At 40.9% G+C, this 19,243-nt stretch overlaps 1 protein-coding gene across 4 annotated transcripts in view; it reads right to left on the bottom strand.

Annotated features, from left to right (window-relative positions):
- tncb (tenascin Cb) overlaps positions 1–19,243 on the bottom strand; it is a 126,415-nt gene that overhangs the window by 59,484 nt on the left and 47,688 nt on the right. For 3 of the 4 annotated variants that reach the window (XM_084729339.1, XM_084729341.1, XM_084729342.1), the window contains exon 1: positions 9,078–9,460. The exons of the other annotated variant lie outside the window; for it this stretch is intronic. The gene's annotated coding sequence lies outside the window, so the exon portion shown is untranslated. Of the gene's footprint in view, positions 1–9,077; positions 9,461–19,243 lie in introns of those variants that run through there. 4 annotated transcript variants of the gene reach the window in all.

Below are 19,243 nucleotides of genomic sequence, written 5' to 3'. Positions count from 1 at the left end.
GGTACAGAATCCAAATCTGGGTCGCTGGTATAAGGACTCAATGAAGGGTTATTGTCTGGGGCTCTTTTCACCTTGAGATGCTGTCCCACTGTAACAGAGGAAAATGACCAAGAAATGGGCCTCAGTCATGGACACTTACTGCCATGTCAAGAATCATGAAATAAACTTCTATTTCTAATCCCACTTTAAAGAGCAATCTTATATCCCAAAGAGCCACAAATCTCCAAGACATGAAATTGGCTGATAAACATATTTATCACAATCAGCTCTCTTGCAAGGTGAAAGAAAGCTGCCACATCTGTTCTGAGGGAGAGCAGGTGATTATTGATCTGGATCCCGTATCTTCACCAAGGTCATAGGCAGAGAGACAGTGAGTTGCTGAGGACAGCACTCTAGCTGTGAGTTATAATCATCAAACACAGAAATGAATTTCCAGGAAGAGCCATAGCTTGAGTTGACTGCTCAAAGAGCGATCGATGGTACAGTTGTTGCTGCTTCTCAGAAAAGGTTTTTCAAATTTTATCACCTCACGCTCTGGAAGACACATGCTTTTCGTCTTTCTCTTTCTGCCTTTTATGACCAATGCAGCCATCGCTTTTGTGCTGAACTACACAAAAACCCTGACGGCAGAATAAACTGCTCGCTTAATGGCTGAAGAGATGCAGGCTTAGGAAACAGGACAAAGAGGCAATCAGGTTCAACTCATTTCATGTGAGGGAAATGACTGTGCAGGTAAGACAAGGCTAATATGGCAGGGATGTGGTCAGGCCATGACATTTGGACACAGCTAGTTCGGTGAAGACAAGCGTCCTCTCAGTCTGCTCCTCTGGAAAAATCTTCCAGTTTCTGTCTTCTCTGACAGATGCACATTTCAAAGGCAAGTTCAGCAGGTCAGCACATGCTTCACAGAGCAACATTAAGAAACTCATAAGAAATAAGAAATATAAGATTTCATAAGAAATATAATCTGAACAAAATACATCATTTCTAAGGTAACCTGACTGGAACCAGCTTCATTAATCAAATTATATGTTTTAAATCAAGTAAAATCATTTTTATTTATATAATGCCAATTTATAACAGTTCCCACCATGAGCAAGTACTTGGCAGCAGTAATGAGGAAAAACTTATAACAGGCAGAAGAATAAACCTTCACAAAGAGGGAGGAAGGGAGGGAGACAAAACAAAGCTTAAAAGGAGAGTCAATTCTAGACTTGCATTAGTCAGGTGACCAGAAACATGACTCTAAATGCTCCGTAACCCCTGAATGATTAAACAGGCGACTGTTTGCTAATAAGTTTAAAGCTGAATTAACTGTTTTATCAGAGTTGGGAAGTGACAAAACATAAATACTCTTACTGTACTTAAATAAAGTTTTCAGGTATCTGTATGCTACTGACAACATTTTACTTTTACTCCCTACAATTTAACACCCATATCTGTATGATGTTTTCCTTATGGATGCACAATTATGAAAGTTAATGTTTAGGATAATAGTTTGGCAGATGCTGATGATTTTGTGATTGTGTATGTTTTTGTTGATATTTATTCCAAGAAATCTTCATTATAAAAAAACACAACCTTTGTGGAGTCCAACCACAAATAACCAACACAAGATTTAGTGAGTGCAAAATTGCTGCAGCAACACATAAACATCTGCCAACAAGGGTTGTACTCTGATACAGATGTTCTTCTGTAAACTAGTTAAACTTTGAATTATTGAGAAAATAAATCAGCAGAAATTAAAAGAAATGAATGAAAATAATCATTAGTTGTAGCCCTGAACATGTCAGCTACATCCCTTTTAGGTTACAATATGTCAGTGTTGTGTTTACAGATTCTTCTGCTACCCATATGTGACCACAAAAATTACTATTTGTAATTATTAGTATTATTAAGTCTTTTTGTGTTGAGACAAGCAGGAGGATAAAACAAACTGGAAATTGTTGTCTGCACTGGCAGATTCTTCGCACTTTATGAATATGAAATGAAATGAAATGAAATGGGGAATACGCTGTTTTTGATGGATGAAAAGAAGACTGGTTTCATCAAACCGAGGCTGCGCTCATTGGCTCTCCGCTGTGACCCCATTGGATCTGATGACACAGATAGTGGGGGAGTGGTGGGGGTTAGTGTGTTCATGGCTGATAAGGCGGACGGGGAGGCTGGATCTGAGATACCGGCAGAAACACTTATCTGGATACTCGGAGAGAGTGCTCTGCCAAGGCTGAGCCCTATCGCGCTCACAGAACCGCCAGAGTGATTTGCAGCCAGAGTTGACACGTCTGACTGATACCGCAGCCCAAAAACTCTATTTCTTCAACCAAAACCAATTTCCGACTTTGACACTCAGATACGGAGACAACGAATGTTGAGTGAATGAGAGTGCTCACTGGGTCAATCGTATGGCAGACAGTCAACTCTCAATTTACTTTTTACTGCATTGTGATTTGAGTCGTGGCTTGCCATGAGGCCCATCAATATTCTTTATGGCTCTTCCCCTGCGGTGCCTCCGTCCTGCGCTGCTGTTCTCACTGGGTCCAGATGGAGAGGTTGGATGCTAGTCATTGTTCATGAGCTTTTTAACATGCTGGGTGCTGGTGACCTACTATTTATTAGCCTAACCCCTGTGTGGGGTGGAGGCTTGGCAGCCTCATGTGCAGCCTTTACAGCACATCCACCTGCTGTTTTCTGCAGACACTTGTAATTGCGCAGCCCTCCGTTCTACCTACTTCCCCTGCTCAGCTTTCACACTGCACTGCAATTACTATAAAAATCTGCCTTGTACCTGCCTGCCGCCTGTGTCGTAATGCTACTCAGGTATTGATGTCCACTTCTGGGACTCGTCTAAACTTACCATGTAACTAACACTCCCCTCGCAGGTAATCAATCTCAAAAGAGCTTCTGGCAGGATTATTTCCTATGACTGTCACGTCTTGTAAGCTTCTGAACACGAGGTGACAAGTGGCACACCAGCTGATATAACGTAGAGAAGTGTGGAGTATTAAACAGTTGACCTATAGACTGAAACCACCAGCAAATATACTGCATGACCCAGAACTGTCTGATCTTTGTTTTTTGTGCCACTGAAGGGAAAGGTTTTTTTTTATAAAGTCCAAAGAATGCTGAACAAACATGTATGAGGCCTTTCACAGCCTGCATATTTCAGAAATTTACACTGAAGGTTTATTGGTTACCTCCATTCAAATAGGATGGAAAGGATTTTTTTCTCTCCACTAGAAATAGAAGCAAGCATGTTGGCTGTGATACCCGGACATCTGTTTGTCCTTGTCTGTGATTAAAGCCTGAAGCGTGTTGCGTGTCCAAATTGGGAGTGCCTTCCATTCAGACACTTGTATGAGCCTAATGACCTCGGTCCCCGGGGTCGCCTCTTCATTGGCTTCCCTGTTTTTTACCATTTTGCCCATTTTAAATTGTCTGCCCCTCTCAAAAGGGCCTCCATCTTGTTCCAAGAACATTATGGCTCACGCATTCCAATGTGCGAGGTCACTGGCGGAGGCAAAGTGTCAGAACGAAGTGTCTACCACATGTGTTCATCTATTGGATGCCTCCAATGGAGGGCCAGGCAATACAAAGGCATCCCGGATCCCACAGCTCCAAGACTTCCACTCCTTTCCCGTCGCACATTAGCACATTATCGGAGGAACATTAAAAACCATCTGGAAGGCTTAAAACATTGGATTTCTTTGAGGGGGGTCTTTGTTCTGTGGTGATGACTAATGTGACTGGGACTGAGTGGGACACAGGAAAAGACTGTGGTGACATTTGTACACTCATTGGTGCAAATTCTAAGCCTTATAAATGTTTACTTGAGCACAAAGCCTGTGGAGAAAAAAAGGCATTCATGCAATCCTTCAACTTTAGCCAAGAGTCTCAGAGCAGATTTTTCATACATACATAGATCTCTCACATGATGTTTATTACATAGCTTTGTTAAATACTTTATACTGATTGTTTTTCTGAATAGCAGACTTGCTGACTTACATGCTATGGACACAGTTCTGATCATAGTCTCTGGAGGAGCAATAAAATCATTTTAAATTAATATTTTTTGTCGAATTATTGAACTGTTATTTAAGTAGCTGTGTAATAAGCAGGATAATTTCAGTGAGTGGGTCATTATGTCAAAATAAACCCCTTCAGTGTGATTCAAGACCTGCATCACCTTGTCAGAGTTTATTTCACAATAATGACCCACTCACTGCACATTATCCCTTAAAGTCTACCTCACTGGGTTAAGTGACTATTTCTTTTGTAAAATTAGTAATATTCTAAATATGCCCTTTTGGAAAACAAATAAAATGTTGACCCAGTGTTGCTTCTGGAGGAAGCATGAATCTCTGTAGAAAAAATGTTTTAATATCTCTGTTGCAGGCAATGAGTTCTGTTTTACTGTTTGACCAAAACCACAAATGCCACGCTCCTTTCTCTTACCATCATCTCCAGTTTCACTGCATTGCAAAATGTGTCTTTTGGTTTATTACACTCAAGGTATGGAGAACCATCTGGACCACAGGTGATCATATGCACTGGGCAGCACAGTCCAGGTGAAACGATCCAAAGATGTACTCATAAATCGCTCGGTGTTGACAACAAGAGACAAAGGGCAGGGCAGGAGAGCATTGTGGCTCACCCTGAATTAAAGATGACTTTCATTTAGTCAAACCAAAACAACTCTGTGTCTCTCCTGAGTCTGGCCTGGAGTGGGGCATCTTCAATACCCACGATTGCTGTTTGCTCTCAATCACCAGTGGAGCAGCTAAGTGGGGTTAAAGACAGTCACCCTCTCAGAGAGCTTTGGGGGACACAGAGCGTTGGGAGCTAACAGCTGTCCAAACAAAGGCCTGTTTCCCACTCATCGTTATGCCGAGTGTCACTGTCAGTGGCTACTCATATGCATAGCCAAAGCATCATGAAATATTAAAGCCTGTGCTGCCACCTACGATCAGATAGCACGTCTGTTAGTCAGTATGTGAGCAGAAACATGTTTGACATGTTCGTATGTCATTAAGTTGTGAGAATAAATCTAAATTAAACATTTCAGATGAGCTGCAGTGAAGCTGAAGTCACAGCTACTGAAACACAGCCAGACTTCCTTATTGTGTCCACCATCTCCTCATTAAACACAATTACCATCCAGCAGAGGAAGCCTTGGTATCCTGTGGGTCTCCCTCACAGCCCACCTTAAATCACCACACACACCCACTTCTGTCTCCCCTCACTGACTCACCCGTTTACCTCCCCTTCCTTCCTCAGATGTTCGTAGGGGTCCTGTTACCAGGCACCATGAGGATACAATTTTCCTCAAAGAGCTTCAGGGGTATACAGTGTAAATCTGTGAAACCTGCAATAAATCCAGCCTTACCCTGCCTTAAAGAATCACTAGCTCACTTTAAACAACTTCAGCAGCTCTCGGTGGAGAATCCCACTGTGGGTTAGAGACAGATTTGGAGGCTTGCTCACTCTGGCAAGAAATCTGTGGCTAAAAACCTTAAAGTGAGACTATGTAAAGTTTGAAAAACAGTACATTCATTCTCTTACAAAAGAAAAGCTCAAATCATAAGCAGTAAAACAAACCCTTTCTCAATTCAGTACACTGGGTTTTGCCACTAAAGTCTCACTTGGTTTGCTATAACCAGTAGCGTATGTGGGCTAATATTATGCTAATGTTAAAAAACTTTAAACAGCTATTGTTGAGTAACTGATACTCCAGAGCACAGGTGATAAGTAACTAAACACAAATACCGTTACTGTATTTAAGTAGATTTTTCAGGTATCTGTACTTTACTTGGTTTATTCTTCTTTGTACTCACCCAAAATGAATGAGAGAATAAAACATGCATCCATCGGCACATGGCAGCTCAAGCACGACAGACATACCATGACGAAAACGACATAAGAGGTAAAGATTAAATAGACGTAACAAGACTAAAAAGACATGGCAAGTCTAAAAATGACATTACAAGATGAAAAAGATGCAACAAAAAAAAGCATAAAAGACATAACACAAAAAAATGCATTAAGACAAAAAACAACATAGAAGACATGACAAGAGAAAACCCAACAAGATGAAAGAGAGACAGCAACACTAAGAATTGCGTAAAAGATATAACAAGACAGAAACAATGTATCACGACAAAAAAATGTAACAAGATGAAACAGACAAGAGAGGAAGGCTCGACTGGAGAAAGGGTGAGGTTCAGTTAACTTTGTGTGGAGACAACCAGTAGAAATGTCTTTCAGAGGACAACTTCTTACTTTTATACTTTGAGTTTCTTTCAGAGCCTGTACTTTTTCATTTTTACTGCAGTAAAGAATTTGAATTTGTACTTCAACTTTTACCAGTCTCCTTTTAAACAAGTATCTGTACTTTTATTTGAATACAGAATTTGCGTACTTTTATCTCTGCTCCTGAGTGGGTTTGCTGACTCATTAACATTAGTCGTGACTCTTCTTACTTGTGCTACTGTTATATTATACAGTCCAAACTGCTCGCAGTGGCTGGCTGCTCATCATAGAATCTGGTTCCGCTCAAAGTTTCTGCTTCTTAAAAGAATTTTTTCTTCGCCACTGTCACGTTAGTGCTGGAACTGTTGGGTCTCTAAATAATGTTACAAAGTGTACGGTCTGGACTTGCTCTATATTTAAAGGGCCCTGTTGTGAATTGGCACCATATAAATAAAATTGGTTTGACTTGACGGTTGCTTTCACACATGCACTGCAACGCTGAACCTATCTAGACATTAAAGCCTGCCAGCTTCCTAGTACAAAGTTTGTGTAATGTCCAATATCTGCTTGCCTGTTTGCTCTCTGCTCTTTTGTTGATATTGCAGATACGTACAAATACACGTAATATCAATATCAACGCAAAAACAGTCATCATTATGGATTATTATTCAGCCTCATCATGTCTTTCTTGCTTCCTGTATGTTCTACTCAGGAACCCCCCCCCAACTAAACCAAAAGGAGTAATTCCACTAGGTGACCACATATCACACATACAATCTCCGTTTGTGTGCCAACATGTTCTCATCCCAGTGCGTCCAATACCGGTGCTGCTTTGTCACCCCTTTTAATGCATCATACTCATGCACAAGGTGCCCCTTAGTGGCTGTATGAGACGCTGCTAGAAAACCCTTTTACCATGTGATTAATCACACGTTGCAGTTTGGGTTTAGGCACCAAAACCTCTTGGTTAGCTTTAGCAAAACATCATATTTTGGCTTAAAATAAGTATGTTACATTACATATGTCACATGACATGATATAACTGAAGCAGGCTGCAAGACAAAAGTCACATGACATAAGTCCTGTGTTTACGGCTCCTCGTTACGTGGACTTTCTCGATCTTTGTGCTACATCAAAAGCCCTGTGCATCTCATAGAGTGAGTAATGGTACTTTATGTATCTGCATAAGTGGCCAAGGGGCGTGGCAAACGACAATATTTGTCGACTTGAGGATGAGACCAGGCTGTGTGTGCTACATGTGTAAAAGGGCAACTCTGGACACTGTGGAGTTCATATGAGACAATGCTTTAGTTTTTATAATTGTCCTGTAAGTGATATGGAAGACGCTTTAGGAAAAAAAATATATGACCCCATTGGATCTGATGACACAGATAGTATATATATATATATATACCCATTTATACATATATATATATATAAATGAACAAACAAATGAAGCTGATCTGGAGATATGAGACTGGGAAACACATGGAGATGAACAGCCATTGTGTGTGTGTGTGTGTGTGTGTGTGTGTGTGTGTGTGTGTGTGTGTGTGTGTGTGTGTGTGTGTGTGTGTGTTTGTTTGTGTGTGTGTCACTGAAGCTGCCAGTTTACAGCCGACAGTGTGTATGCTGGAGATCTGGGAGAGGAACCAACCAGCAGCATCTAATACAGAGCAGCTGTCTGTCTCCTGGGTTACACAAGCCCACTGTCTGCTGGCAACCATAAAGTGTACAGCTGGACCTACTCCGGCAAGCAGTACACACACATACACGGACACATACAGACACACACACACTACACATCTCTCCTCTGCTATCCCATCAGACCACATCTCAGCATCAGCTCTAATGCAAGCAGAATAATTCAGCAGATCATCACAGACTTCCATCTCTGAAGACATTACTCTCTTTACCTGCTCTGCTAATAAATAAAAAATAGCCAGCAAGAGGAAAAACTTTCACAGTAAAACATAATTGGCAGCCAGGTGCACGCAGTAAAGAGCAAAATTAAGGCAGTCTCTGAAGTGCTCGCTTGTAAAACATGAGGATGAATTACAGAAGCTGCTTTGATGAATGGAAATAATCATTTTATTGCCAACATCGCCCACATTCTCTACTGGAGGTGAGAATACAGCACTCAGCGTGGTCATACACACAGCGTTAGTCATGAAGCAGTTAATTGATTAATTGAAAGACATTAATTGATAGAAATTTTAATAATCAATTAATGTTTTGACTCAAGTTAAAATGTCAAATGTTGGTTGGTTGCAGCCTTTCAAATGGGAGAGTTTTTATTATTGGAAACTGACAGTTTTGGGGGAGAAGGGGTCAGACAAAGCAAGTATTATGAAGATCACTCACAACTTGTAATTTGTATTTTGCATTGTAATTATTTAGCCTATTAAGGCTAAATAATTAATAATCAACAGAAAAATTTAGGGCTGCAACTAAAATTTTCATCAGGGATTAATCTGTCGATTATTTTCTCAATTAATTGATTAGGTGTTTTGTCCACAACCCAAAAATATTCACTTTACTATCAAAGAAGACTAAAAAGCTAGAACATTTTTGAGAAGCTGGAATCTGACATTTTGGACTGAAAAAAATACTTTGAAAAATCATAAAAAATGAAATTCCTTCAGAAAGTTTTCATATCAACTCACATCACAAAGTAAAAAAGCTGAGATAATGTGGTTGAAGTCATTAAGTTGTCAAGCTCAGCAACTCCATTTTCTCAATTATCTTAATTAGGCACAGCAATTGTCCCATTCATTCTGCTCCCATTCAAACGCTCCAGCTGCATGCAGGTAAAGAAGGTGACTTACCTCACACACACGCTCGCAGCCTCTCCACTGATTAGACAACTGAAGCAGAAGCAGTGTTGAAGAGAGCCTTATCAGCCAGCCTGACAAATGTTCTCACCCGTGTGGATCTTTCAGAGCGCTGACAGCTCTGTCATCTTCCCTCCTCTCTGTGTTCTCTCAGAGTGTTTACTGAGTCTGAGTCTACCTACAGAGCTGATGTGCAGCCAGTGAGGAGAGAGAGAGGGGGAGAGAGAGGAAGAGCAGCAGAGAGAGAGAGGGAGAGAGGAGTGAGGAGAGTGAGTGAAAGAGAGAATTCCCTTTCTCTTAAACAGTAGTCCCTCTGCGGTCAGACTCCACTCCCACCTACTGCTGCTCTCTTAAATGCCCCCCACCCATTCAGCCTCTCCACAGCATTGTGAGTGAAAACGAAGGAGCTGAAACGGGACGCCTCAAGGCTGGAGAGAGAGAGAGAGAGGGACTGAGAGAAAGAGAGTGGGAGAGGAAAATGGGGGGAGGTAGGGGGTGGGGAGGTTGATGGATTGGGGGGAGGGAGGTGAGGGGGGGTGTACCATTAGCAGCAAATTGTAGCGGGCGAGCCAATGGAAAGCAAGATATGAGTGAATGCAGGGCCTGCATTAACATAGCATTTAAGAAGTTGAAAGCAGGGAGTGAACAGGGACAGCCTCAGCTCCATCTGTGAGACTGATGAGGATGCAGGGCCCAGCAAACACTGGATATAAAGTGATGGACTGGACCAGTCTTGAAAAAATGGTACAAAATTACAAAAATACAGTTTTGAAAAGGCTGAGTTGATCATTCCTGTAATTTTTAGTTGTTTTATATAAAACTCCAGTCAGTGAAGTCAGAACAATAAGTTCACTGTTTATTCAAAAAGCTGAAATTAAACAGTCCCATTCTCACTCCCAAAGCGCCAAATATGGCAGCTTGGTTAGTACCCCTAGGCTTCAACATTTGGTACTGTAGGTACCCCTGTAGTATCATTTGGCTCAACACCTCACTCTCAAAAAGTTCCTTTTGTTATCCATAAAGAAAAAAGTAAGCTTTTTTTCATATAAATGCTTGGGTGTCATCATTGACTGTCAGTTTTCATGGAAAGATCACATTGAACTTGTCTGCAAAAAAAAACAGAGAATTTATTTCCCCACTGCCTCAAGTCTTTTGGGGTGAGTAGATGAATTGTTCTCTTTTGTTTCTTACCTCTGTGAATATGTTATTCTACAGTACTGCAGTACTACATGGTACAAGTGTTTGTCCACAGCTCTGATGTCAAAACTGCTCTACCAAATTAAAATCTGATCAAAGATTGTAGGCCAACCTCTGGAGAAACTATGAATCAGCCAACCATAACAATATATTGTTTTTGAATTGTCATCTCCTGCATATATTGTTAAATATAGAGTACTGTTTGTCTCCTATCTATCTGTTTGTTTGTTTATGATGTTGCAAAGGGAACCACTGTGATGCAAGACAAATTTCGGACTTGTTCTGACAATAAATGTATCAATCAATCAATTGGTTTCCAGAGTTGGCCCTCTAGCGTTATGTTTTAATGTGTCGTTGCAGTCAGGTAACATTGTATAGAAAGCCAAGGTCATGACCCACGAACATATATTCAAATCAAGCACAATAATGGTTCTGAATTTTATGTTACAGCAAATCTTAAAAGAAGTCAGAGGTCTTTAGTTGCACAGCTGAGAACTGGAATCCTTCCTCTGAACCTTTAAATTGATAGATTTAAAAACATCCAGGAGGATGACAGATTATGTGAGCTGTGTGATTTAGGAGAAGTTGAGAATGAATTACATTTTCTTTTGTATTGTCCTTTTTATGATGAGTTAAGAAAACCTATATTTAAGGAAATGTCTGTTCAAAATCCAGAAATGTTCTGGTGCTCTGATGATGACAGAATGGAATGGCTGTTTAATTTTAATGTGTATAAGTTGGCCAATTTCGTTTCTAAAGCTTGGAAAAAGCGTCAGGAAAGGTTATTTTATTAACATTAATTGTGAGCTATGTTGTGTTCTTGTTTTGTTTTGTTTTTAGTTTTCTGGTTTCTGGTCTGTTCATCTAAATAATGGTGTCTTGTAAGCCTGTTTGGGCTGGGCACTTGCTGGTGCTTGACACAATAATAAAAATTAATTAATTAATTCATTCATTCATTCATTCATTCATTCATTCCTGTGGAACACCACTGGACTTAACGTCTGAAAAATATATTTAGTGTATTTTAGATGCCATCAAATCACATATTTGGTGTTTACAAGATAATTTTACAAGAAAGTTGCAGGTTGTCATAGAACTGTTGTATGTATCAGACTGTGAAAGACTACATGCCCAGAAGGTGTGTTAAGTGATGTCATGACTTTCTTCTTCCAAAAGCTATGATGCCTGTGTTTTTTTCCACAATCAAACTCACACAACAACAGGTCTTATTGATTCTTTTTCTTTACAGCTGATAAAAAGAACAAGAGGAACTGGATAAAACACTGCTGGTAAGATGTTACAAGGGACAGGGAGATTGGTGTTGGTGGCATATGTTGTCTGAGATGAGGGATAGTTTTAAAGAAACCAAACTATGAAAAACCTGTGACAAAGTTAGACTTTCTATATTTTAAAACTGTAAATGTGTAATTCCTTCAAATGGAATCAAAAAATAATTGGTCTCTCAAAAGTCTGTGCGTGGAGGAAGCGGAGTGGATGGATGGGTCAAACGAACACAGGACATTCACCCAAGAGACTCACGTACATTATGTTACGTATGTGAAATTATGTAAGTGACATACTAATCTGATTCATCGGATGAAGACAGCGGGTTTAAGGCTGCCACTGGCCAAATATTACAGTCGATAACCTCCTTCTTCCACTATTTGCTTCTTAATGTTTTTCAAAGCCCTTGTCACTACATGATAGCAACAGCAACAACCATTTTTTTTAAAGATTTTTTTGGGGGTGGCTAGTGACTAGCTAGACACACAGCCATTGGGTTGCAGGCGAGAGCCAAACCGGCAGCCGCTGTAGAGGACTAACAGCCTCAGTACATGGGACACATGCTGTGCAAACTGAGCTATTGGGGCGCCCCAAAACAGCAACAACCATTTAAATGCCAGGACTTGCCACCCCACGAGCAAACAAGTTAACCTCTGACGTTATTTCCCAAGAGCATTGTTGCTGCTTTGCCCCACCCAAGACAGCTGTGATTGGTTGACATTTTTTTCTCTTACAGCAGAATGATCTTGTGTGGAGCCACACCTTCTTCCAGCTGACACAGCAATGTAGACATAGATCTGGCTATGCAGAACTACATAGACAACTTGTTTTAACCTAAACCATGATGTTTTCCTAAAACTACCCAAGTAGTTTTAGTGCCTTTATTTTGAAAATCTACCTAGACCAAGCATATTTATTATTGCTGACTGCAAAGCCCTGCACATGCAAAAGTGATGCTAGAGGATCTTAGTTTGAAGCGTAGGCCACTGACCAGGCTGTTGTATTTAAAGAGTGATAGTGAGATTGTGTTATAATAACAGTAGGTGGTGCAACACAGCTTACAAAGAAATGCTGGCTTCCTCCATTACAGGTTCTCAATTCCCTTAAAGGTTAGCACTGTTAATAATGAATTCAAAGATCAGTGTGCACCAAAGTTGAATTCAGAGCAAAGTACTGATAATTCTTTATTTTAGAGTGAATACAGTGATTGTACCATTGCACTGAAATACATTGATATTGGCACAAAGTTCTTCTTTTTTCGGGGATATGCAATTTGGGAAAGGTGGACAGCTGGCAAAATATTAACTGAAAACAAGATTTGATTGATTAAAACTTAGCAATAGCAATAGCAACATAGCAATAATGGATATGCAATGTTGGAACACATTTTCAAACCTCCTTGGGAGGTTTAGGCACCAAAACTACATAGTTAGGTTCAGGTCGATCAGCTTGACTATTGGTCTGATACAGAACCCCATTCACCTGGCTGAAAGTGCTGTGCTTGACCCACACATCCACCCGACCTCCTCCCTACACTGACTCTCTTGCTCCTTATTACAATTTGTGACCATGTACACAAATCTATGGATATTGTCACAAACTGCGGTGACACTGAATATTTTCAGTATCAACAGTCCATCAAATTCAGGCGATTGGGATGATGGAACAGATGAATGGCGGCTTCTCAGCCACTGACTCATTCTTTCAAGTGCTCAGGCAACAACCACAACAAGTAGAAACCTGACACGCTGGATGAAACAGCGTTCAGTAACCATTTTGTGATTAGAGTTTGTTCTTCGGGGTACCAAATGTACACTGGTTGCAATTACCAGCCGTTCTGCACTCAAGAATGTGATGTAAACATGCAGAACCGCCTCAAATAAACACAGGAACAAAGAGCTCAGGAGGATCCTGTGCCACACATCCGCCATCGACCAGCGACCCTCATTCTGAGGAAAAAACACCAACTTCAAAGGGCAGAGAAATGTGCATCAAAAGCTCTTCCATGGGAGTGAGTGTGGAGGATGGTGTGACACTCATTAAGTCAGAATATGACCCCTCAGACTGATCATACAGGGCTCTGCTGGTGGGGAACAATAAAGACACATACACAGGTTTTCTCCTTTGCTTGATGTATCACTTCTTGAGCAAACTTTGAGAAGAGCTAATGACGCGTGCCCAGGGAAACAAGTAATTTCTTTTATATGAAAAAGCTTTTGGGGGAATATGGTTTCCCAATCTCAAATGGCCCACGTGTTGATAAAGATTGGTGGTATGTGAGTGAAGATCCATACCAAACATCGGTGGGGTGTGTGTGTGCTGAGGGTTTGGTCCAGACTGAGTGAAGCTTTTCTCAGCAGGGGAAATGATCCTCATCTTGTTGCTGAGAGCCGGTAGCTAGTCAGGCAGAAAATATCCTCTCTAATCCTATATACAGCACAATGGCACATATGTAGCACGGCTATCGGCTGATAAAAAGCAAATTCAATGACTTGAGGGGCCTTAAATTCATTTTCATCCCTGCTCCCTAGGGAGAGGGAGGAAATCTATATAGTCTGGGGCCATGGATCTTTTTTTAATGACTGCTGGCTGTAATGATATCATTTAGATGAGATGATGGGTTGAAAGCTTGGCTATGTATAGCACCTGTTTTAAATGACTGTAAATGTAGCTTCCCTGCATCTCTCCATCTGTTCCTCTTCTCACCTTCCTGTCGCACTCTCTTTTTCTCTTTCTCTCCCCTTCCCTCACAGCCTCGCCAGGCTTCGCAGAGAATTGCTGTGGGAGTTCTCCACCTCCCTGTTTGCGAAGGCGTACCTGTTCACCGACTTTCAGAGCAAGTGAACTGAGCGGGTTTGATTTCCCAGATGACACCCCATACGTGCATCCTCGCCTGTCATCCAATTTCTGCCGCTCCGGAACCAGACGTCTGCTTGAGGGAGTCCATTTTATTTCCATTAGAGCACGGCAATGTTCAGTTTTATCGGCTGTCATTTAACGTACACACAGACGGAGAAATGCTACAATAACACACCAAGCAAGCAAAGACAGAGAACAACTACCTGCTCTGAATGTTGCAGCATTGATGTTGCATAAGCATAGATACATGTCCAGGGACTGCGAAAAGTCAGGCTATTTTCAAAAACAGCTTTCCGCTATACAACCTATTAAAATCCAATTTATGAGCTGCAAAGTGCAATGAAATCAATTATGAAACAATATACAATAACTTAATTGTGTGGCTGGTATTCACAGTGTCTAACCCACTGCTGGAAAACTTAATCAAGTGGCAGCAAGAGGAAAAGTGAGGCAAAGGTTGCCTGGAGCACTTATAATAAGGTCTTCTTGCCTCTGTATAATTGGTGGCATCTAACTTGAAGGAAAGGAAAGGGACTCTGTGGGAAGTGAGACACGTTCTGTCAATGACAGTGAGACCTAATTATACTATGGAGCCCCTGCAGCCATGGAGGATGTCAAAGCGGGCAGCAATAAGGCAGCCGACGGGGAAGACACGCCACCCACCATGGGTGTGTGTGAGCTCGCAGGTGACCTGGAAAGACCTGTTTACCTCATTAAAAATGAATCACAAGGTAATAAGGTGCCCCGCTCCCATTCCTCCCCTCCCTCTCTCCCTCCCTCCCAATGTCTGTCCTTCATCCATTATGCAGCAGTAAGATGGGACGGTGTGGGTTAAGTCCTCAGGGAGGGTCACTTGGACAGAGACCCTGTCTGCCTCCTCCACCCTGAGCTCCTGAAGCCCCCTGCCTCCGTAATGCAATAATGAGACAATAAGACAGTGATGGGAGTCCTGATATAGGTGATGAGCACTGAGGTGGGGAGTCCATCAGTGATAAACCTGTGGTCACAATAAGTTAAACAAGGGAGAACCAGCCTATTAGCACTGATCCATAATTCATAACTCAGGGAATAGTCAGGTCCCACAATTGCTTTCATGAGGCACAAAGAAACCAGGTGCTTCTGTTTTGCTTCTCAGCAGCTGTTTGCAGAGCTATCTGCATCATATTTGTCTCATCTAAGAGGGACTGTAGTTTAGAGGTCGGAGAAACAGATCTGAGATCTGAAGGTCACTGTGCAGAATCTCTGACTGAAGAAACCTGAAACAGGAAGAAGTCAGGAATCCTACAATTAAAAGAACAGTTCCCTATTTGTGAGGTAAATGTATTTTGGTGAGATGAGGAGATCAACATCGATCTCATGTCTGTAGAGTGCTGGAGTCAGGTTTAGCTTAGCTTAGCATAAAGATTGGAGAGGGAAACAGCTCACCCAGCTTTCCTCTAAAGCTGTTTAACCTGGACATAAAGAGATATGTAAACATGCTTTTATCTAAATCAGCATACATCTGAGAGCTAATAGAACACAAGTAAGGATCCAGTGGAGCAATTTGAACAGCAAGGTGACGTGCTGTTTTGAGCTGGTTGAAAACCAAACGTCAATCATGACGCCCAAATTTCAGGCAGACTTTGCTGATGTGAGCTGGATTGATTCAAGCTGGATAATGATCTCTTGTTGTATTGAGGGACTGGCTGGAAGGACAAGGAGCTCAGCCTTGAAGGGGTTAATTGTGACCCACTAAAAGTGTGTGGTGGTGTCTGTATCTGCAGACACCCTGTCCAACGTTTGGGCGATGGGTGTGTAGGCTCCTAGCAGTACTGTAGCAACAGCACACAGTGTGTGAGGTCAGGACTCTATAAAAATGCAGTGACCAGGTGCCAGCTAGTAGGCATGCAACAGGGGTCGTTGAGCCAGGGAGGAGGGGCCAACACTGAATGTTGTTTTTATGAACCGCCACCAACAAATCCTATTCATTCTGTCTTTAAGAGAACAAGACCTGACATAAATGATTTGCAGATGATGCAAATGCTTTGCACACTGTGGCAATGCCAAAGCAAAGAGCTGTTGTTACAGGCCACACACAGTCACAATTGCTGCATCCATCTGTATAAATGGCCAATAAACGCCCTGAACACAGTGTCAGGACCTTGTATCTCTGCTGTGGTCCCTGACCTCTGACCCTATAATCGTTCTCCACCCACACTTTGTGTTGCTACAGTTGGCACCTTGTTCGCTCTGACTCTGCCTGTATGTGACAGCTGCTTCAGTCATCCAAGCTGATGGTGCACATATGATACTTGTACTTCTTTGATACATAAGACATTTAATGCTGCAATATTCCCCACCCCACCCCCAGCAACAGCCTGCTTACCCTGCTTCTGTTTGGCAGGAGATACAGAAGTATCTGCTGCTGTACCATGAGACTACTACTACTTTCACTACTGTGAAACTCCTTAGCTCATCTTCAGTGCTCCACCATAAAAAAAATAGTGTTTTGATTTTGTCTGCAGCATGAAGGGACTACAGTTTGCATTCATTATACAACCCTGTGTTGTAGAATGACAAATAAATGAACCTGGAACCTTAATGACAGAAAATAAGCAACCACTTCAGACGACAGACTAAGTTACAGACCACGTTACACAATAAACACCAACACTTCAATTTTTCCACTCTTGGACAATTATGTATATTTGTCTTTTTATAATAAATGGGCCATTTTAACCACTGAACACCACCATCTCTATATAAACAAACAGAGGTCTAACAGAACATGTTAAGACAAGTAAACCATTTCCTCCTGAATGACTGTCCACAAAGACTCTGGGTTTTTTGGTTTTAGGGACCAGGCTGAGCTACAGGAAGCCAGTTTTCAAATGTTTACATCATCGAAATGATGGAAGTGCAAGTTCTGTCTGCTTTGACAGGCTGAAGGCTGTTCAACTATAGGGACAGACAGACAAATAAAATAAAATGATCAAATATTCTTCTTAAAATAATACTAATTTGGAGAGGATAATGAATAGCCGATGTGACTGAGTGAAAATAGTCGTCCTGTCCATTCAGCACAGAATGGAATGTGTTTATTGGGGACCTCCTGGGTGAAATGACCCCCTGGGACCTGACCTCAGCCAGGAGAGACAGGGGAAAGTAATGCCACACAAACCCCCTGGGACACCCAGGAGAGCCCAGGTTACAACACTCTCATCTTTCAGCTCCTCCGTACTGCTGCAAAGTTACACAGAGAACTCAGGAATGAAGTTGGAGGGGGTGAAGAACTGCACTACATCACACACTGACAGACAAGAAAATAATCACTTATCTTTTATTATCACCTTGCATTTTTTTAAATGTTTTTCAAAGCCCTTGTCACTACATGATAGCAACAGCAACAACCATTTTTTTATGGTTTTTCCTTTTTTGGGGGGGGGGGGGGCTTTTGCCTTTACTGCGATAGTGACTCCACAACTTTTCCGCAAATTTGACAAATCATCGTTGCTTTCCATGAGTTCTAGTTCATAGCTGTCCTACCCATGCAAACATCATCACTATTGTTTTGCATTTATATTTTTTTATTTTGTTGCAGGTACTGAAATTAACACATTTGTCATAGTTATTGACATTCATCAGTTTTCTGTGCACCTTTTATAATTTTATCCCTAGATGACCTTTTTCATCTACAGTTGAAGCTTATTTTTTTCATGTAATCATGAGCCTTTTTGGTGAGGTTACTGAAATCACTGTGGTTTTGTTCTTTCTGGAACCAGTTGCCTTTGATTTTAATGAATTATACCAAAAAAACATTAGCTGTCTTTTGCAGATTTCACGTGCTCCTGCAATTTCATTGCAAAAAATGCCTAAAAATATTGCAACATAAATTGCAGTTTTTTAGAGCAGCTGTCATGAAGTCAGACATTTTAGGCCGTAACAAACCTAAAACCAGCCCACGAAATCCTGCAGGGACTGATTAAGGCGCTTCTGCAACATTATCACCAGTGTTTTACAGAGCAAAGAGTGAAGCAGTGGATATCAGTATTTTCATTAAAGCAACAGGCTAACACAATAATGTCAAATCACTATCTCCCTCATATAATAATATCATAATTGCTACAACAGAAAGATCATCCCATTATCCCATTATTATTATCTAACACTAAATCAATATGGTACAAACTGCATAGATCATTGGGACCTTTTCTAATCCCCTCGAGCACCTTTATCGGGGCTGTATGATATGGCAAAACATCCTATTGCAATTATTTTGACAGATTGCAATATAATTCATGATTAGTAGGAATGATTTTTGGATCACAATTTTCATTTTCACTGAAAAAAACTATTAAAATCATAATGATGTGACATTTGTTAGGGTGTGTACCAAACAAACATGTTTTCTTACATCATTTTTCCTTTATTTTTTCCTTTAGATATTGCATTTGGCTATATTATGATTTCAGTAGTTTCGATTAATTGTGCAGCCCTAATTTTCATGGAATAATAAGATATTTTTTATGTGACTCAAAACAGTTAACTAGACACTATGGTTCAAAACATTATAGCCCCACTTAACATTTCCTACAATTCAACCAGATGGTATATAAATCACCCAATCTCCAATTTTTTGGTGAAAAACACTGATGACATCAGACACCACAACAACTATATAAATGGAACCTCATTCCAGTAGACTTATGCTTATTCAGTAGCTATGGAGATGGTGCTTTTATATTACCTATACTTTGGACATATCCAACACTTTAGGACTGGTTAAATAATATCCAAGAAATTATGGTTATGTCTAAAGTCTGAAAACAAAAACTTCCAAA

Source organism: Lutjanus erythropterus, chromosome 10 (assembly GCF_056507025.1).
Source record: "Lutjanus erythropterus isolate fLutEry1 chromosome 10, fLutEry1.hap2, whole genome shotgun sequence".
Taxonomy (NCBI): Eukaryota; Metazoa; Chordata; class Actinopteri; order Lutjaniformes; family Lutjanidae; genus Lutjanus; species Lutjanus erythropterus.
The sequence above is the reverse complement of the archived record's forward strand: the minus strand, read 5'-3'. Positions and strand labels throughout refer to the sequence as shown.